This window comes from Mirounga leonina, unplaced genomic scaffold, assembly GCF_011800145.1.
Source record: "Mirounga leonina isolate KUSES-001 unplaced genomic scaffold, KU_Mleo_1.0 Mir_168, whole genome shotgun sequence".
Lineage (NCBI taxonomy): Eukaryota > Metazoa > Chordata > Mammalia > Carnivora > Phocidae > Mirounga > Mirounga leonina.
Genome location: NW_023270426.1, coordinates 20,295,578 through 20,317,691, shown reverse-complemented (window position 1 = coordinate 20,317,691; position 22,114 = coordinate 20,295,578).

Below are 22,114 nucleotides of genomic sequence, written 5' to 3'. Positions count from 1 at the left end.
AATGTAACATTGGAATAACACAGGCATTCAGTTGTATTTCTCAACAGTATGGTGGATCGCTCATGTATGTATTTTACTGCTCCCTCCTGCCTTTTGGAAACTCTTCCCCATGTATATAAATAAATGAAGTCATCTATAAAAGTTTCACAAATTGGAATCTACCCCAAACTTGTTGACCTATAAGATTTCTATTCTTTTCCACAGAGAAGAAATTGAGAAGGCATGTCAGGATGGCACCTCCCGCTTCGGAGCTCCGTGGCAGAATAAAGATGACATCTTAACTCTGAACATGTAGAGACTGGGTGCAGTTCTATACTAAAAAATGTTTAAATTCATGAAATGTTAGCTTTATAACAATTATGAAGAAAGTTAAGCAACACTTTCTGATATTTAAAGAAAACATGAATTCCATCACTTAGGTAAGAAATGGTGAGATCTCGGGCCCCTGAGTGGCTCAGTCGTTAAGCGTCTGCCTTTGGCTCAGGTCATGATCCCAGGGTCCTGGGATTGAGCCCCGCATCAGGCTCCCTGCTCTGCAGGAAGCCTGCTTCCCCCTCACCCACTCCCCCTGCTTGTGTTCCCTCTCTCGCTGTGTCTCTGTCAAAAAAAATAAATAAAATCTTAAAAAAAAAAAAAAAAGAAATGGTGAGATCTCCCTGATGAGTTTGAAATACCAGACCAAAAAATAAATATATAAACATTTCTTCCTCTCATATTTGTGTTATAAAATAAAACCACATAACTGGGTCAGACTACATGTCAGTTTCAGGATCGATGGGTTACTTGATTTCATTTTCCTAAGCAATCACCTGATAGGGTTTCCTTTCATTTTCTTCCATCACTGAGCCACCCACTCTGACATCTCGGTTCCTGAGTTCATGTTGTGGCAAGTTCAATTTCAAACAGCAGGATAAAATCTATATTCAACATGAATGTTTATGTCATATTGCCGAGGAGACAGAAGGAAGTTTAAAAAAAAAACCGTAAAGGAAGGAGGTGCAAAGAAAAAGATGGAGAGATCAGCTGAATCACATTTTGAAGCCTCTGACAAAAAGGCAGAAACATCCTAAGATAAATTGAATTGAATTTTATCTTACGATGCAACTGAATAAAAGCAAGACAAACTGAGACATGTATTTGCAATCTGGGCAGCAGAGGATTAATATCCTTAATGTAATAAGCTTCTGCAAGTCAATCTGAAAATGAATCATACAGGAGAAAACTAGGTAAAGAGCAAAAGTGGTAAACTCAGAAAAGAATAAATTAAAATTGACAAGGAAGGAATAAGAAAGTTCACTGACTGATCACTAAAAAAATGAGTTAAAAGTTTAGAAAGTGAGGTATAAATTTTTAAAAACCCTTGCCAATTTGATAGATGGAAGATTATGATACCCCATGTTGCACGTGTAATTTTTTTCTCAAAGGCGATTTACCACATCTTTCAAAACAGTTTCAGGCATGTATGTCCATGCACACAGAATTCCACTACTACCAAATCATGGGAGACGGGCTTAAAGATATATGGACTGAGTGATCATCTCAGGGTCATAATGGCAAAATCTGGAACAACCCCAAATCAGGGAAATGGCTACAAAGGTTAAGATAAGCCTATGCGATGGGATGGAGGCAGCTGTAAGAATCACTTGCAGACGACTATTAACTGAATGAGAAATTAGTCCCAATCTATTGTTGTTGTTTTTTTTTAAGATTTTATTTATTTATTTGAAAGAGAGAGAGTGATCAGGAGGGAGAGGGAGAGAGAATCTGAAGCAGACTCTGCGAAGAGCGTGGGGCCCGACTCAGGGCTGGTCCCACGACTGTGAGATCATGACCTGGGCCAAAACCAAGAGTCAGATGCTTAACTGACTGAGCCACCCAGGTGCCCCCCTCCCATATCTGTTGTTTAGTGAAAAATCAGGCACACACTAGTCTGTATCACACACAGATGTGTGTTGTGTGATGGTTTTGGGCTGTGGAATCTGGAGTGCCCAGCCTGCTACTGAATCCTGGCCCCACCAACCTCCCTGGGAGTCCTGGGCAGATTCTCTGCCCCTTCTAAACTGCAGAGCCTTCCTTTGTAACGATGGTGGTAATGAAAGTGCTTACCTAACTATATGCAGCCTGAAATCATCCAGGCAGAGTACTTAGTACACCGCCGAACTCAGAAGTGTATATTAGGTCATTGCTGTTTTTAAAGACAAGGCTGAAAATATTCACGGAAAATAGCCTGGCAGAACACATACTAACCCTCAGTCGAGGGACTGTCACTAGTTTTTGCTTCTTTCTCCTCTTCTGGGTTTTCTGCACCGAAGACAGACTGCAGTTACCATGTTAAAACACACATACAATAAATACCGCTTCTGAAGGCAGTTACCAGGAGTCTTAAGGAAACAACTGAAACCCATCTTTCTAGGAAGAAAAGAAAGAAGAAATGGCCAGATGAGGGGGAACCACCCCCACATTCTAGGAAACGAGCGCCGAGCCTCTGGGGCCACGGGGCGGAGGAGGGCCACTCCCCAGCCTGCTAGGCAGCAGGCCCGGGGTCACCGCAGCGATGGAGCTGGGTGCACGCTGCACACTGGCCCATTGTCTCACCAGGGCTGCACCGCGGGCAATGAGAAGCAGATGGGCCAGACGCCGCACGCACGCTGTGCTTTCCCTCCCACACACCTCCGATGCAGGGCCTGCATGGAGCCCCCGGCAAGGCAATCTGCTTTTCATTTTATAGGCAGAGACAAGCTGCCGAGGAAGGAGGGTGGGAGGCCATAGTTTTCAAAGTGTCAGGGGAGTTGATGTAACAATAATTCAATTGTCTCCTATTCTGAAAGGCAAGGCCGTCCAACCTTGCTAGGCGTCTGCACCGCCCAGCTGCAAACTCAAGGCCATCTTGCCCTACCTCGGGCGGAAGCAAGTCAACCCCTCAACCTGTGGCCTGGACCCCAAGGCTCCAAGCTCTTAGGACCAGCAGGGGGAAGAATCCATACTGGAGCTTCTTCAGTTTGCATTGTGTAGAGGAGCCAGGAAGGAAAGTTGAGGAGCCAGGAAGGAAAGTTGAGGGGCCGGGGAGCAGTAGGCCTCACCCCCTGCAGCCGAGGGAATCATTATCGACACTGGCAACCAGCGGGTAGCCATCCTGCCCATGGGGCTCCTCCTTCCCCCGGCCTCCAGGCACTCTGCTTTCCTGGATAGGGGCCTGGGCTCTGGAACCAGCGGTCCTGTCCAGGATGTCATCTCAGCTCTCCGCTTACTTGCTGTGTTACCTTAGACCGGCTACATAAACTCTCTGAGCCTCTGTTTCCTCATCAGACAGATGGGCATGGGACTTCTGTTATTTCAGAGAAGATAAGATGACTGCAGGAGATAATGCACAGGTGGGGGCCACGAAGTACTAGGCCCATAATAAGGGCCTGTGAGGGTCTGCTATTATCATTGTTATAACGGTCAGATTCTCTCTGTGTCTTATTTCCCTCCTCTTTACACCATGGCGTAATTTACACCCTGGCAGGCTTTGGGGCCTTATTTCTTCTCACAGCAACAACTGTATTCAGTCTTTGCTGGAGGGGGGGGGGTCCCTGCCTCTGTACCCCACGTGGGTCTCCACCCACCTGCAGTCACCCTTGATTTACATTGTCTTTGAGATGAATCCAGATCATCATATGTGATCCCTGTGTAACCGCCCAACACAGCCCCGGGTTTTCCCCCATCAGGCAGTTGTGTAGCAGGGACAACAGTCTTGAGAGCCAGAGAGTGGCTTGTAGGTAGTCCCAGTAGGGGGGTGTCGCCTGAAGCCCTAAAATATGGGAGAATGGGAGAAGAAAGCCAGGATCAGAGGGTTGCAGAGGCAGGTCTAGGAAGAAAATGGTCCCCAGAGGAAGAGGAGCACACAGGAAGCATTTGGGAAGACAAATGCAATCTGAGAAGACATCAGAGAAGGCACAGAGTTCCGAAGGAGAGACAGTTCAGTGGCCTTTTGGAGGTGGTGGCAGAAAAGAGAGACCTAAGAGAGAGACATCATCAATATGAAAGTCTGTAAAAAAAAAAAAAAAAAGAATCGTAAAGATGCCAACATGACGGACAAACAAATCATAGGCACAGGCAGAGAAAAGAGCGAGGGTCTGTGTGGATTGCATGGCAACTGAGACTTCCAGAAAGAGATGGCAAGTAAACTGCATTGAGCATGTCCAAATCAGGTGAGGGTGCATATGACTGGCAGCTTTACCTGGGTGTGCTAATTACACTTATTTGTTCTCAAACAAAAATAGCTTATTTGTCATGAGGGCTGAGGACCCAGACTGTGAGAGAGCATCTTCTCTCAGTGAGCAGGTGGGTAGTTCTGTTTGAATGATGGAAAAAAAAAACACGACTATATAGTAATATAGTCACTTTCCGTGCAGATTTTTGGGTTGGGTCCTACAGCTATATCTCACAGAAATAAATGGATCCGGGACCTGGCTAAGATGAGAAGGCCCAGAGAAAATAACTTAAATGTCCATTGACAGATGAATGAATAAGGAAAATGTGGCATATCCAGATACAATGGACTATCACTCAGCCATAAAAAGGAATGACATTTGGAATAACATCGATGAACCCTGAGGGCACTACACGAAATGAAATGAGTCAGGCAGAGAAAGACAAATACCATATGATTGCTCTTACCTGTGGAATCTTAAGAGAAACAAAAAAACAAAAACAAGTTCATAGATACACAAAACAAACTGGTGGTTGCCAGAGGCGAGGGGTGGCGGGGCAGTGGGCAAAATGGGTAAAAGTGCATCAAAAGGTACAAACTCCCACTTATAAAATAAATAAATCATGGGGATGTAATACACGGCATGGCAACTAGAGTTAATAATATCGCATTGCATATTTGAAAGTGGCTAAGAGAGTAGATCTTAAAAGTTCTTATCACAAGAAAAAACTTACTGTGACTTACTGTGGTCATAATTCTACAATATATGCAAATATTGAATCATTATGTTGTAATGAAACTAATATAATATTGTATGTTAATTATGCTTCAATTAAAAAAGAGAGAAGGCGGCAGCAAGATTAAAAGTCAAACTGTCCTGGGGCGCCTGGGTGGCTCAGTTGGTTAAGCGACTGCCTTCGGCTCAGGTCATGATCCTGGAGTCCCGGGATCGAGTCCCGCATCGGGCTCCCTGCTCAGCGGGGAGTCTGCTTCTCCCTCTGACCCTCCCCCCTCTCATGCTCTCTCTCTCTATCTCATTCTCTCTCTCAAATAAATAAATAAAATCTTAAAAAAAAAAAAAAGTCAAACTGTCCTTTCTATCAGCCAGGGATAGGCTAGGTTATGCTGCAGTAACAAACAGCCCCAACTCTCAGGGTGTGGGGTTTTTTTTAAAGATTTATTTATTTGTTTGTTTGTTTGTTTGTTTGTTTGTTTGACAGAGAGAGAGAGAGAGCACAAGCAGGGGGAGCAGCAGAGGGAGAGGGAGAAGCAGGCTCCCTGGGAGCCCAATGAGGGGCTTGATCCCAGGACCCTGAGATCATGACCTGAGCTGAAAGCAGATGCTTAACCAAATGAGCCACCTAGGTGCCCCTCAGGGTCTTTAAACAACAAAGGTTTATTTTTCATTCATGCCACAGTCCAGTGTGGGGTGGCTGGGACTTTGCTCTGCATACTCTCGCTTAGGGACCAAGGCTGATGGGGCAGCCACTATCTCAAATCATGTTAGTCCCCGTGGCAGAGGAAAAAAAGAGTGAGACAAAATGCACACACTGGCTCTTAAGAGCTTCTGCTCAGAATGATATACGTCACAACTGCTCACATTCCATTGGCCAAAGTCAGTCACATGGCCACGGGGACTCCCGAAGGGGCTGGGAGGTACAGTCCTTCCATCTGCCGCTCAGAAGGAGAGGAAAGGGAGTATGTGTGGACAGCCCTAACAACTCCACCAACCACCCATTCCACGGCATACCCACAGTCAACTGGCTGTCCCTTCCCTCAGCACACATCCCTCTCGATGACTATCAGTCATCTCTGCCCAGCAGGTCACCAGTCTTTAAGTCACATTTTGGAGGCCATGATTGGTAACGATGCTTCCACCTGGACCCCATTATCATGAAATAAGGAAAAACACAGAGCAGAACCTCTGAGAGGACCTGGCCCAGAATTCCTCTCTTTAGAGGTGGGGAAACAGGCAGTCAAAGAGAACCAAACCATGTGTGGTAGGCAGAATTCTAAGATGGTTCCAAGCTATACACTCCCTGGTGTACATGCTGTCTGATCTCCTCCCTTTGAGCATGAGTGGGACCTATAAATATGAGGCGATATCACTCCAATGATTATGTTACTTTATCTGGCAAAAGGGATTCTGCAGATATAGTTAAGGTCCTTGGAGTCAACTGAAAGGGAGGTTATCCTTAATCTGGAGTGCCCTTAAAAGAGATGAAGCAGCAGCAGGCTCTCTCCTGCTGCTCTGGAAGAAAGCAAACAGCCATGATGTCATGACCTATGGAGGGAGCCCCATGGCTAGAAGGGGAGCGCAGTCTCTAGGTCAGCAAAGAAATGGGGACCTCAGCCCTACAAGTGCAGGATTTGAATGGTGCCAACACCCTGAAGGAGCTTGGAAGAGGATCTTGAGCTCCAAATGAGGACACGGTCTCAGCCAACACTTTGATCTCACGGGTGAGCCCGTGAGCTGAGAACCCAACTAACATGTGTCCCAACTCGCGGCTCAAAAGAAACCGTGAGATTTTTAAAAAAATGTGTTGTCTTAGCCACCGAATCTGAAGTCATTGTCATGCAGCAACAGAAAATGAATCCACCATGACCGTGGTATGTTCTGCGACTTCTAGCCCCCATGCATCTCTGCTCCACTCTATCACCAGGCATTCTTCTGCAGCTGGGGAGGCCACCCTTAAAGCTGGCAAGAAAACAAGCTCACATAAACACCTACTGTTTGTTATCTCTTTTCTTGCTTTCTTTGCTCTAGTCAAGCCAACTTGCACACCAGTGATGGGAATCTTGCACAACACAGCGTTTGCCCATGCTCTTTCCTGCTCAAATACTTGCAGCAACTCCATTTTTGTTTGTTTGTTTGTTTGTTTGTTTGGGACATCAATTCTGAGCTTCTAATCCCAGTATTTAAGGCCTTCCCGCTGTTTCTCCCCTTCTCACTGAACACAGGTTCTCCATTCCAGGCCCGATGGTATTAGCATGGCCCTTCCCATCTGCCAGGATCGCCCCCATCTGTATTCTGCTCCAGTCTGCTCCCAGAGGCACGTTCCCCTGCCCCTTGCCCCTGGGTCCCCTTTCATCAGATGGGGCTTTAACATGCCACCCCCAAATCAAAGAACCCCTCATAGCGACTCCCGCCCACTGTACTCCGGCACCCTCTAACTGTTCCATCACCCCGGGCGCAACTGTTAAGCATTTCTGCAGTTGATTACAACCAATAATAAACCACCACAAGCATCACATCATTGAACCCTCTTCCCCACAGATTCCAAGCTCTCTCAGGGCAATAACCCTGGCCACTCCAGAATCAGAAGAGGTATTTGAAGTCATAATAGCCCCAAACTGGAAACACAGATGTCTTCCATCAGGTGAAGAGAACACACTGGGGGACTTCCATACAATGGAATACTGCTCAGCTAAAACAAGGATAAGTTACTAATAACACGCAACCACACGGATGGACCTCAAAGACATTATGCTGAGCCTAAGACAGGAAAGTGTAGATACTGTAAGATTTTTATATATAAAAATCTACAAAAAGCAAAAACTAATCTATGACAGAAAGTCAATAAGCGGTTGCTGGGGGCTGGGGGCCAGGGGCATCACTAGCAAGGGGCACATGGAATGATTTGGGGTGATGGAAATGTTCTGTATCTTGACTGTGGTGCTGGCTACATGGAAGTATACATTTGTCAAAACTCATCAAATTGAATATTTAAAATGGATGCATTTTATGATATGTAAATCATGCCTCAAGGTCGACTTAAAACGAAAAATATCTTTGTATATTCTGAGTCAACTAAGACTTTGTTGGAAATGTCATAGGCCCTTCCTTTCTGAAAGTGAGATGTGCACAGGATTTGTAAAGGGTGAGCCCAGGGAAATGCCTGCGGACTCATGTTCAGGTGGCCAGCCCCTAGAACACCAGGACAGCATCTCTCCCAGACAGATGAGCTCCCGGGCTGAGACCAGAGACGTGGCTTACAAAGTGAATCAACAGAAGCCCAGAAAAAGGAGCGAGAGGAATGCAAAGAGGGGCCATGTGTTCTGGAAGAGAGGTTCAAAGATGGTCTGGCCACCCACAAGCTCTTCCCGTGCTGTGCAGTGGGGTGGGGCTCCTGCAGAGGCCTCAGCATGGCCCAGAGGAAGAGCATTCGGGCCAGAGCATGTTGCTCTGAATCCACATGTCCCAGCCACCGGCCTGGTTATCATCTGAACAGGGGGCACGGGGCTTCCCACCAATGAAAGTCATCCTCATGTGGATCCAGCGCCAGAGGGCCACGGCCCAGGTCATGCTGCCTTGTGTGGCCTGCGGCTAGCCAGCCACTACCCCACTTCCCACCGGGGGGAAGACCAGGCTCACGAGAGCAGGCTCAGCGAGGGCAGTGACTGGAAAGCAAGGAGAAAGCAGCAGGGTTCCAGGCGTGGAAAAAGCAAGATCAGAAGAAAACATTCCTGCCTTTGGAAGAAAAGAGCTCATACCTGAGCAACCAGCACCCCTGACTGTGAAGAGGCAGCAACCAAGTCCTGAGGCTGGAAAAGAAAGAGTATGCACGTGGGCTGGCGCCTTGTGAGAAACAGGGAGCCTTGGAGCTCATGAGCCCTGGGGCCGGAAGAGGAAGGAGGCCGGGCGCTCAGCTGGGGTTAGGAGCAGCAGAGACTAAGAGGGGAAGAGCGGGTGCTGATGAGGAAAGGCAAGTGCAGAGCAGCTCTGTGGTCCAGTGGGGACACAGGGCCTGTTTATACAAATGGCTGCCAGATGGCCCCTCCACCTGACCAAACCCAGAATGCTCCATGCTCCTCTTCTCCCCCTGAACCCCTGAACACGATCAATAGCACCACCTTGCATCGGGGTCCCCAGCCCCACACTCGTCAGCGTGGCCCTCACCCACCCGCCACAAAACCCAGCAGTCTGGACTCTGCCCACCCCACCCTGGGGAAACTGCTGGGGCCACCCCACTTGCTGATCTGCACCAACAGGTGCTCAGTCACAGAGGGGAACCAACACATATGAAGAATGTAATATCATAGACATTTTCATTACAATTCTCCTAACAACCCTGTGAGGAAGGCAGTCCTAGCTTCACTTTGCTGACAAAGAACCTGGGGCTCGAAGGGTTCGGTTAATTTGCCCAAATCTAAAAGCTGGTGAGGGCCCCCTGCCACGATTCAAACCTCTTCCCTCTCTTCTCGCCCACTCTGAGGTAGACATAAATACAAATCCATTCAGTTCATTTTCCTGACTGAAATCCTTTGGTGATTCCCCATTGCCTATTGCAGTTTTTCAGTATTTTCTGTGGTTAGAGACTATTTTCTCCAAAAACTGCTTACACAGAACACTAACCTATCACACGGACAGGAGCAGGTGCAAGGCGGGGTGGGGCCCAAGCCCAGCCTGCTTTCCCAGTGGCCTCTATGCCTGAAGCCACAACCTCACGTCAGTATGTTAAAGACTGAACTCTTGATAGGACCCCCGGCCTCTCGGTGGTCAGACCACCCACTCAGGAACCCGAGCACCACCCTTCTCACCACCTTCTTGTTCCCTCACCTTCCGTACGTAATCAAAGTCCACTTGATTGGCCTTCCACGTTGCTCTAGAACTAGCCTCCTGCTCTTGGTTCATAGGGCGAACACCCAAGCCCCCGAGGCCAGGTCATCATGGTCCCTCACCTGAAGTAGTATTACAGCCTCTTCATTTCCCCCCTTGCACCCCACAAGCACAGTCCACTCCCCACCCAGCAGCAAGAGGAAGTAACACGAAATTCCAAAGAAGGGGGGAACTTTGACACAGGAACTTGCTGACATTTGAGGGGTATGGTCATTCCCCTTCATCAAATGTGCCCATCTATTTCATCTTACTTTTATAACCATGAGAGAAGACTATCAACCAAAAAGTAAGCTGAGAGTCAAAAGAATGGGGTGCTGGTTACTTGATGTGTTGTGTGACCATCAAGTTTCACCAGCCATAGAGCAGAGTTGATAGAATCTGTTCCTTCTCTTGGCTGCCATTGTCATGGAAATAACTTATGTAAAATATTCAGAATTAATTACGAGGAACATACACATCTACAGCCCTCTTATGTTTCCCTGACATGAAATGATAAATGTGGTTGACAATACGATGTTATAAGATATAAAACAAATTTGATGATGTAATTAAGTACCTATCTTTCCACTTTTACTCATGTTTAGAACAAGATCCCTCTCAGATCCTATCTATATTTATACATGGTTTTGGCCACATGGTCATATAAATCACGTGAAGATGAGGAGCAGATGTTCACTGGGTAGCTGGAATTCTGTTAGGACTGCATTTTAATGGAAAAACGACACAAAGCAGACATTCTACATGCTTCACAGATAGAGTAATATAGCTACTTGAAAGGAATATTTATATTCTAGTTGGCCTAATTGTAATCAACGAACGTGATTGCTTGTTGTCTGCTCTTGGATGAGTCAGCGGAGTGTGAAGGCATTTCCAGGCAGCGGGGGAGAGGGCCACTGGGGAGAAGTCTTCCAGTATCTTCTCGGTCGGTGTGGTCTCATGCCCTTTCTCCTCTTGCTGGCTGACGGAGTGCTCTCCCAGGGCATGTTCACAGCAGCCCTCCATGAGCTTGCAGCTTGAGAGGGAAGTGGTAAATGTGAGCTAAAGCCGAAACCCCACCAACAACAGAAAAGAGCTCTTTGGCTATGTGCATTTCAAAGATTTTTGAAATCAGCTGTTTTGTTGGTGTTGATTCCTTAGAGCCTGTTTCATCTGAAGTCTTTGTTTGGAATGGCTCTCTAGAAATGATTTTCTAGGGAGGCAGAATGTCCTTCTGGCGACCTCTGTGCTTCTAAGACAAAGTAGGAGATGTCCTGCTTCATGTGGACTCTGGCTTTCCGTGTTTTTATTCCTCCCTTTCAAGTTACTGAGTGGAGCATCACAGAGCCATAATCCATATCATCATCATCTTCTTCTTCTCCTTCTTCTTCTTCTTTTTTCTTTCTCATAACATGGAAGATGAAGAAGTAAAGCTACAACATTCAACGTGGGAGGTCTGGTGGATAAATGGATTGGACAATGACTTAATCCAAACAATGATTCAGTTAGATTTTCTGAGACAGAATAATGTCACTTAACTCTGCTGATCTCACCTTAGGTTAGGTGTTCTGAATAACTTAGCACACCATCGTCAGTTGGGTGGTTATCTGTGACTTCAGGGGAGAGTTGGGGTGGGTGGGCAAAAGAAGCAGGACGATACCAAGGGCTCCCTGAGTGCATGCTGGACTTGGAGGATGGGGGGATGCTGACATGCTTCCCTCCCCGCACTGAGCACCTGGGTGCAGAGGCCCCACGGTCAGTGTTCTTCCATGGGAAGACTCTGGGGTTGGAAAGGCAGCCCCAGCACCTGGCTTGTGTCATCCCAGAGTAGCCTGGGACTGAATGACAGACAAAAAAGAATGACAAGGATGCCATAAATCCGAAAATCACTTTTCCGGCTGAGGTAATTACAAGGATCACTGAAAACAGAGTAGATGATATCAACCTGTTTTATAGAGAGACCTGTGCATGCCCATTAAAACTCGGTGCCAAAGCTAGACCACATTGCCCTTGTCATTTTATTGTTTCAAAAATGTACTGAATGCTTACTATGTATTAAGCCTTGTGCAAAGCTCAGTGATCACGTGGCATCCCAATGAAACAGATTTCCAGGTTTTCATCAGCAGAGGGTATTATTCATAATATATTGCTAGTTTAAAAAAAAGTAGTTGAATCACAAAAAGACACAGGCTGTAAGAACATATGACAAAATATTAGCTATGGCTCTTAGGGTAATTGGATAATGGTAATTTTTTTGGTTTATACAACATTTAAATATATATATATATATATATATATATATATATATTTATACCATATATATATATATATACCACTACCTAGGATACGTCTAACTCAGGCTACCAGGAAAAAGTCCTCTCAACAGTGACTCATCTACAATTAGCAAGGGCAGCATGATATTTGTTGCTGTAACTACACAAATTGTTCCTGACCGGTCACATACTGCATTTGCCAATGGAAGCTGGTTGATCTAAGTTTCTACTTCTTAGAAAGCCCCCAAACTTAGATCCTCTTAGGCTTTTGCATACCTTTGCAGTACATAGTTCCTTGGTGGATGAGTTTGATTCAAGTCCCAGAGAACCCCTAGACCAATGCCTGATTTGTTTTGGCATATTTAATGTGCAAGAAAATAGAATTTATGTCAATTTCAAAGCCAACACAAAAACCAGACCTTCCGTGTTCCTCCAGAAAACCGCATCACGCTACTGCCTTTCACCTTTTCTCTTGGGCCAAGTTTAGACAAGACATAAACTCTAGGCAATTCGGAATGCACCGAGGTACGCAGAGACACCTGCTGCCGGAACACGGAGGACTTCAATGAGTAGCCGTGGGGACACATGCACTGCTGACTGATGGCCAAGGATTTAACTCCTTATAAATACTGATTGCACTGAGTAAGCCTTTTTGGATTTCATGTAAATGTTTCTACCTCAACATAATCGCAGAATCTGTAAGCAAAAAAGAACAAAAATGCAATCTCTGGTGAAACAGGGATGACCAAAGATCATCTTGCTGCAGGGAAAAGGTGTGTGGACTTGTCCTAAATGAAATTTGATGCTGTTGTGAGTCCTGGCTACACCCCAAAGTCACATGACACTTTGATAATTATCCATAGTCAGAGAAAACCTGCTCACTATTGCTATAAATTTCAAGGCACAAACTGTATGAAAATTATTTTTGCTCTGTAGTCAACCAGTGGAAAATACCAGTTTTGAATCTGGACCTGCCAAAGTGTACCTCTAAGTTATGCTTTGATTCTCTCAGCACAAATTCTCTTCATATGTTTGCTAAACAGGGTAACATTGCCATGGATACTTTCTGCTGCCCTACAACTTCCCTTACATACTCTGGCACCTTCTCTCACAGCTACCACATATGATACCAACTCAACACATTAGCATGTCATTTGTTCTCCCCGCGGAGGGGAAATCCAGAGAAAAAGCTGCGTAGAAATATGATGAAGAGAGAGGAAACATAAACTGGAAGAGAATGAGTGGGACAGAGATGGGCAACTTGGCTCAGAACGTGTATTGGGCTGACTTAACCCTTTCCGGGCTCATGCAGCCGCCATGTGTAGGCCAATGAAAACCCACTCCTGGGTGAAGGAACAGAACAGATGGAGCCAGCTGACAACAGGGGATGGGGGGTACGGGGCGCTATAGTCCACAGAGAAGATGGGAGAAAGCTTTCTCTCTCTACTGGCTGCAGTGGGAGCTAAGAACCAGCAACCCCTAGTTCCCCAGGGTGCCCCATGCAGAGGACCTGTGCCCACCTTTCAGCTTCACACATCTGAGCCATGTCCGATGGAAATGTCCTTGCTGCAGTTGCTCTGGATGGCGTGAGGGGGAACTGACCCTTCTGAATGATGCGTTGGCCGAATCCAGGAGGCTGACGGCACTTTGGATAGTCAGCCGGCTGCTTTCTGCTGGGCAGTGACAGACACTGCGGTGAGCACAGCACAGCACATGAGGGTTTCTGTTATTTTGCTGCCTCTGTTCCCTCCTGCGTGTCTCCAAGCTCTGTCTGCTTCTCTCCACCTCCACTGTCAGTGAAGGCCCAGCCTCTAATACCACAGTGTCCTCCCCAATGCCCTTTCTCCGGCTCTCTCTTTTCTCCGATCCATTTCCCTCACTGCAGCCAGAGTCCTCTTCTCAAACACAAATTTAATCGTGGCTTTTACTCTGCTTAAACACCTTCAGGGGTTTCCCGTTTTATTTTGAGACAGAATCCAAGGTGTCTCATGTGGTCTATGAAGTCTGTGGGGTGGGCGTCTGCACTCCTGCCCCCACCCCCCACCTGCGGGCTCCTCATTGTGAACCACAATGTGAACCACATCTCCCTCTGGCCCCCCTTCAGGACACAGGTCGTCTTCATGCAGGGCACTGGCATGAGCTATGCCTTGTGCCTGGGTGCCCTCCTCTTCCCTGCCCGTTGGCACTGCCCCAGCCCCAGCCCCCTCTCATCCCCCGCCCTTCTTGCAGATCTTGGCTCAGGCCATTACTTCCTCAGAGAAGCGTTCCCTGAGCCTCAGGCTAGGCCAGGCTCCCTTGTTATTTAGTCTACAAGAACCATGTTCTTGTCCTTCATGGTACTTACTAAAGTTTGGAATGAGACATTAAGTAAGATGTTGCAAGAGAGGGAAGTGCACACACATCCCAAAGGCTCCTTCTCTGCGGCTTTCCCTGACTTGGCTGCCTGAAGGGCTTGCGCCCATCAGAAAGATCGTGGCCTTCTCTTTGTTTCCACAGCTCAATCACAGCATTTTTCATACTGTCTCGTGTTTGTCCATGGGTCTGTCTGTCCATCAGTCTGTGCTCCTGCAGGTTGAGAACCGTGTGCACTTCCCACCTCAGATGGAGCCTATGCAGAGTGCGTGCTCAGCAGTGACTGGCTAAGCCGAATAAGTAAGTCAGCTCCAGACTTCGCTAAGGAGCTGAGAGGACAGCGTTCCTAGGAAGACAAGCTGTGTCTGTCCACCCAACCAGCCTGTGTGCATTCAGTTTCTGTAACTGATTCATATTTACTGAGCATCTACTGTGTGCCAGGTAGATCCCAAGGATATAGCAGTGAACAAGACAAATAAGATTCCTGCCCACAAGGGGTTTAACTACAATGAGAAGACAGATAATAAACAACCAACAAAACAAATCAAATAGCAGCAGTAGTTAAAGGAATGAAAATAGGATGACAGAGAGTGCTAGGGGTCAGGGAACATTTATGTCCTTTAAAGTGAGATCTGAAGACAAAGAGAAGTAAGGCAGAGGAAAGAGCATTCCAGATGGAGGACACAGCCAGTGCAAAGGCCCCGAGGCAGAACTAAACTGGGCATGTTAAAGAAACAGGAAGAAGTCCAGATGGCTGAGGAGTGCAGTGTGGAAGTGGGGAGTGGGTGGCGTGGGATTGAAGAAACGAGTGGGCTGGGGCCAGATGGCATGGATCAGTCTGCATGCATTGTGAAGCCACTAGGTGCTTGGAGCTGGGAGGAGGAGGGTGGCACAAATCTGTTCATGGAGGCATTTTGAGAACACCTCATGATAACACCTGCATAAAAACCATCCAGAGTTTGTGGGAAATGCTGTGACTCAAAAACCTCTGGGGATGGGCCCCAGACATAAGCATGTTTGACAACCTCACCAAGGATTCTCGTGTGCACTGACATTTGAGAACCACATAGCTGGACTTAATATTCTGCCTTGAAATTTCACATCTTTTCCAATTTTATTCTTCAACCTGAATTTGGCCCTTTTTTAGGATAGGGAGAAAGATGGATGTAGAATAAAGCCCATGGTTTTCTTGAATCTCCCATCTGAAGTCGCTGGTACTTGGGCCGAATGAGGGACTTCCACATTACGAAGACTTGAGAGAGAAGGAGTATATTGCTAACATCACAGGAAATTATTTTGAATGACAGAAAGGCGTTCTTCTCAATGGCCTCTGGTTGAAGTGATGCAACTCTACTCAGCCGTAGAGTCTAAACAAACTTTATGTAGCCTAGGGGATCAAGCAGTGGAATTCAGGGCCTGTCAGCCAGAGGAAGACAGAAGTCACCCCCTTTGCTTTGGGCCGAGACACTCATGAGAAGGGAAAGGAGGAAGGAGGCCTTGGCAGGGACAATACAGTTCATCTCAATCTTGAAGTTATTTTGAGCTGATCCTGGCTTCTTGGGATGCTTTGGAATCTGGCAAAAGCAAACATAATTCTTCTCTAGAATTATAATATCTCAGTCCTCTATTTCTACAAAAAAATTTTTGTAAATACAATGTTTAACACAAGATAAAAAATAACCAGAGCCACTCCAAGACATGACAGCATGAGAGAAAAATAAGAAAAACAATGGTGAGAAGAAAACAAACCCACATGGGCCTCAGATGTTAGAGTTACAATACAGACTTTAAAGCAACTATGCTATTTACGTTTGAAGAGGTAAGAGTTAAGCTTGAGAATTTTTGTCAGAGAACTAAAAGTTACAAAAAGAATCAAAGTACGTTTTGGAAATTAAAAATACAATAGCTGAAATTAAGAACTCAAAAGATGTGTTTAACAGTAGATTAGATACAACCGATGAGAAAATTGGTAAGATAGACTAGAATATTATACTTAAAGTCTGATTTGTGGACCAGCACTGACACAACCTGGGAGTGTTTTTTTAAAGTAGATTTTTAAATTTTAAAACAGTTTCAGATTTCAGAAAAGTTGCAAATATAGTACTGGAAGTTCTCATATAACTCACACCCAATTCCTACAGTCAGTAATACCTTACATCGATATGGTATATTTGTCACAATTAGTGAACCAATACTCATATGTTGTTATTAATGAAACCCCAGACTTTCTTCATACCTCCTGAGTTTTTATTTAATGTTCTCTTTATGTCTGGGAGCGTTTTAGAAATGCAGCATCTTGGGCCCCAGTATAAGCCTAGTATGAATCAGAATCTATATTTTAATGAGATCCCTAGGTGATTTTAAAGACATTAACATTTGTGAAATGGTCAGAAAAAGGAAATTTCTCAGAGTGAAACATGGGGGGGAAAACAATGAAAAACACAGAAGGGAGTGTAAGGGGCAGAGTGAAGACAATGAGACCCCTGTCTACAGAAGTCTGACTGCAACCTTCAAACAAGATTACAGAGAGACTGGACCCGAGGTAGTATTTTAAGAGACAGTGGCTGAGAGCTTTCCAATACTGACACAAGATATCAAGCCACAGATTCTAGATACTCTAGGAACCCTACAGAGGAAAAAAAGGAGATCCATAGTAGGACCATCACAGCAATCTGTTGAAAACCACAGACAAAATAAGCAAACAAAAACAATTGTAAAAGCAGCCCAAATAAACACACAAAAACAGGTTACCTGGAAAGGAGTAACTATTGGACATAGAGCAGCCTTCTAAACAGAAATAATGGGAGCCAAGAGGCACTGGAATATCTCCAGAGCACTGAAAAAAATGTAAAAGTTAACTAGAATTCTATGTCCACAAAAAAAATTTTTTCAGAGATGGTGACATGTTAAAATGCAGACAAATAAAAAGTGAGAGAATTTTTCTCCAGCAGGCCTGCACTGAAGTAAATACTAAAAAGTATCTTTTGGGGCACCTGGGTGGTTCAGTCAGTTAAGTGTTTGCCTTCAGCTCAGGTCATGGTCCCAGGGTCCTGGGATCAAGCCCCGCATCGGGCTCCCTGCTCAGCAGGGAGTCTCCTTCTCCCTCTCCCTTGTCCCTCTCCCCTGCTCATGCTCTCTCTTTCTCTCTCTCTCTCTCTCACTTGCTCTAAGTCAATAAATAAAATCTTTAAAAATAGAAAAAAATAAAAAGTATCTTTTGTGTAGAAGAAAAAATGATCCCAGACAGAAGTTTGGAGATGCAGAACAAAACAAAGAACAATGGAAGTGGAAAATATGTGCGTAAATCTAAATGACGTTCAACTGTGTAAAATAATAATAATGCATTATGGGCTTAAAAGATATAAAAATTAAAATATAACCAATAGCAGAGAGTTAAAGCATTAAATAAAATCACTGCATTGTCCAGAAAGAAATAGAAACATCAATTAATACTGGATTTTGATAAGTCATAATGCATACTATAATCTCTTGCATAAATATTAAAGGAATGACTAATAATCTACAAATTCAGTGCAATCTCTATCAAAATACCAATAGTATTTTTCACAGAACTAGGACAAACAATCCTAAAATTTGTACCATAAAAGACCCTGACCAACCAAAGCAATCTTGAGATAGAAGAAAAAAACTGGAGGTATGACAATCCCAGGCTTGAAGATATACCACAAAGCTGCCATAATCAAAACAGTACGGAACTAGCACAAAAATAGACACAAAGATCAACAGAACAGAAGAGAGAGCCCAGAAATAAACCCACGATTATATGGCCAATTAATCTTCAACAAAGGAGGCAAGAATATGCAATGGCGAAAAGACAGTCCCCTCAACAAATGGTGTTGGGAAAATTGGACAGCTACCTGCAAAAGAATGAAACTGGACCATTTTCTATCATACACAAAAATAAATTCAAAATGGATTAAAGACCTAAGCTTTAAGACCTGACACCATAAAACTCCTAAAAGAAAACACAGGCAGTAATTCCTTGAGCATTGGCCTTAGCAACATTTTCTGGATATGTCTCCTGAGGCAAGGGAAACAAAAGCAAAAATAAACTATTGGGACTTCATCAAAATAAAAAGCTTCTGCACAGCAAAGGAAACCATCAGCAAAATGAAAAGATAACATACTGAATGGGAGAAGATATCTGCAAATGATATATCCAATAAGGAGTTAATATCCAAAATATACAAAGAACTCATGCAATTCAACAGCAAGAAACCTCAAATAATAAAAATGGGCGGGGGGGGCGCACCTGGGTGGTGCAGTCAGTTAAGCATTCGACTCTTGGTTTTGGCTCAGGTTGTGATCTCAGGGTCATGAGACTGAGCCCCACGCCAGGCTCTGCGCTTAAGGTTCTCTCTCCCTCTCCCTGTGCTCCTCCCCACCCCCAAGGAACTAAATAAATCTTTAAAAAAAAATGGGAAGAGGATCGAATAGATGTTTTTCCAAAGAAGACATATAGATAGTCAACAGACACATGAAAAGATGGTCAAGAACACTAACCATTAGGGAAACGCAAATCAAAACCACAATGAGGTATCACCGTACTCCTGTCAAAATGGCTGAAATCAAAAACACAAGAAACAAGTGTTGGCGAGGATATGGAGAAAAAGGGAACCCTTGTGCACTGTTGGTGGGAATGCAAGCTGGTGCGGCCACTGTGGAAAACAGGATGGAGGTTCCTCAAAAAATTCAAAGTAGGAATACCATACGATCCAATAATTCCACTACTGGGTATTCACCCAAAGAAAACAAAAATACCAATTTGAAAAGATACATGCAACCATATGTTTATTGTAGCATTATTTACAATAGCCAAACTATGGAAGCAATCTGAGCGTCCATCAGTGGATGAATGAATAAAGAAGATGTGGTGTACATATGCAATGGAATACTATTCAGCCATTTTTAAAAAGGATGAAATCTTGCAATTAGTGAAATGGATGGACCTAGGGTACACTATGCTTAGTGAAATAAGTCAAAGAAAAACAAATAGCATGTGATTTCACTTACATGTGGAGTCTAAAACACAAAACAAATGAACAAACAGATGCCGACTCACGAATACAGAGAACAAACAGATGGTTGCCAGAGGGGAGACAGGTGGGGGGATGGGCAAAATATGGGAAGGGAATTAAGAGGTACAAACTTCCAGTTATAAAATTAAAAAGTCATGGAGATGAAAAGTATCACATAGGGAATACAGTCAATAATATCGTAATAATGTACGGTGGCAGAGGGTAACCACACTTACTGTGGTAAGCCCTGCATTATGTATAGAATTGTCAAATCACTGTATTGTACATCTGAAACTAATACAAAATTGTATGTCACCTATACTTCAGTAAAAAAGAAAAAAAAAGAATGACTAAAAATCATATAAAATGCTTGAGTTAACAGAGGGATTAATGTAAATATAAAAATAGAAGGCAAGAGTGGTGAGAAAAGGTAATAAAGAACAGGCAAGAAAAACAGAAAGTAACTGAGTAAGATGATGGATTTAAATGAAAGTATCAGTTTTTACATTCAGTGCATTGGTCTAGGTAATAAAGAATGTCTGCCTCCATTTTTGGACACTTTACTGCTGAGGTTCTTAAGCCTTACCCTTCTGACTTCACCCTCTGCCTCACATCCAGGAAAAATGAGAAGCTGGTGCTCCCTCCTTTGGCACCAGGAGGAGAATCAAATCACACAAGCCCCCAACCCAATCCCCTAACCATAGTCTCCCTTCCTTGTTCTCCCTAAGCCATTTCAGGCCTGCTTGGGGACCCTGACCTGTTTTCCCGGATAGCTTTAATTATGTAAGTAATAAACCTTTCCCTATCCTCTGGCATGTATGCATGGTGTCATCAACCTCAACATCCAACTCATTTTGGGTAGGGTCCTACTGTGTTTCTTCCATGTGGCTAAGGCGGTTTATGTGTTCTAATTAAAGGACCAAGATGACAAGATCGGATTTAAAAATACAAACCCCAATCATATACCATTTACAAGAGATGTGTCTAAAACACAGGGATCCAGAAAAGTTGAAAGTGAAGGACTGAAAGACAATTAACATGGAAGTCACTAAATACATTTGGTTTTGCTAGATTAATATCCAAAGACAAAAGGAGACTTTAAGGTAAAGTGCATTACCAGAGATAAACACTTTTTAAAAAATAAAGAGCTCTATTCAGAGGATGATATAACTATTCTAACACTGCATGCATCTAATAAAATAGCATCAAAATACTAATGCCTGAATAAAGTGTCAAACACAGTCATGGTGGGAGACTGTTGCATGCATGTTTGGATAGCTGAGAGCACGCAAACAGCCAGCAGAAACATAGTAAATGTAAACAACATGATTAGCAAACTGATGGGATGGACACATCATCTTCACGCCAAACCACAAGAGATACTTTGTTTTCTCAAGTCTATGTGGAATATTTATAAAAATTGACCAAGTGGTAGGGCGCCTGGGTGGCTCAGTTGGTTGGGCGACTGCCTTCGGCTCAGGTCATGATCCTGGAGTCCCGGGATCGAGTCCCGCATCGGGCTCCCTGCTCGGCAGGGAGTCTGCTTCTCCCTCTGACCCTCCCCCTCTCATGTACTCGCTCACTCTCATTCTCTCTCTCTCAGATAAATAAATAAAATCTTTAAAAAAAAAAAAATTGACGAAGTGGTAGTTACACCACGGAGCTTTCCTTTTTGATGAATCATTGAACTGTATATTTTTATTTTATTCACATTACTATTTTTATACTATTTTTCCATAGTAATCCGGAAATTCTCTGTCTAGGATTATTAAGATCCTCCATGGTGTCAGAGACTAAGGCTCTTTCTACTTTGCTTTCACTACCTATACCTCCCATCTTCAAGGCCAACCCTGGTTCAAAATGGCTGCGGAAATTCCAGCAGTTGGACTCACATTCCAGACACAGGATGAAGAAGATAAGAAAAGGGATTTCACAAGCTCATTTTAAAAAACACTTTCTAGAATTCGCAAACACTCTTTCTGCTTATATCTCATTGGCCAGAACTTGTTACTTTCACATCTAGCTTCACAGAAGGCTGGGAGTGGAGGCTTTATTTTGGTTGGCCATGTAGCCAAAAAAAAAAGAGGGAGTCATTGCTACACAGGGAAAACTAAAATGATATCCAGATACTGAAATGGAAAGAGAGAAACAAAAGATTTCCATTTTGATCTTATCTTATTGAATGGACATTTTTTTTTCCATCCTATCACCACCACCACTACCCCCCAAAAAGGGCAAACTTTGCTCCCTAGGGTGCTCTTTGCCTTTATTCCTTTGGTGTGGTAAAAGGTGGGAATGGATGCACCAGGGAGGGACAGGCAAGCCAACAATTATAAAGTCCAATGAGCTTTGCATACATACCCTAAACATAGTCGGTTTGACAAATAGCTATGAAGGTCTTACTTTTCAATTTAAAATGAGTGAACTGCACGGAAACTGAAGTCATTAATAAATACAGCCTCTATTTTATGTAGGATGTCCAAGGCTAAATCAAATGCAACTGTGAAAAGGCCAGATGTTATTCCCATTGCTACATTTCAGTGTTTTCCTGGAAGTGATCTCACTCTGATGGCAATGCTGTTGTCCAACTGTGCATACTATTTATATCTAGAACCCTGGCTTTCAGGTTTATAATGCAACAAACTAAACACAGCTATTGCTT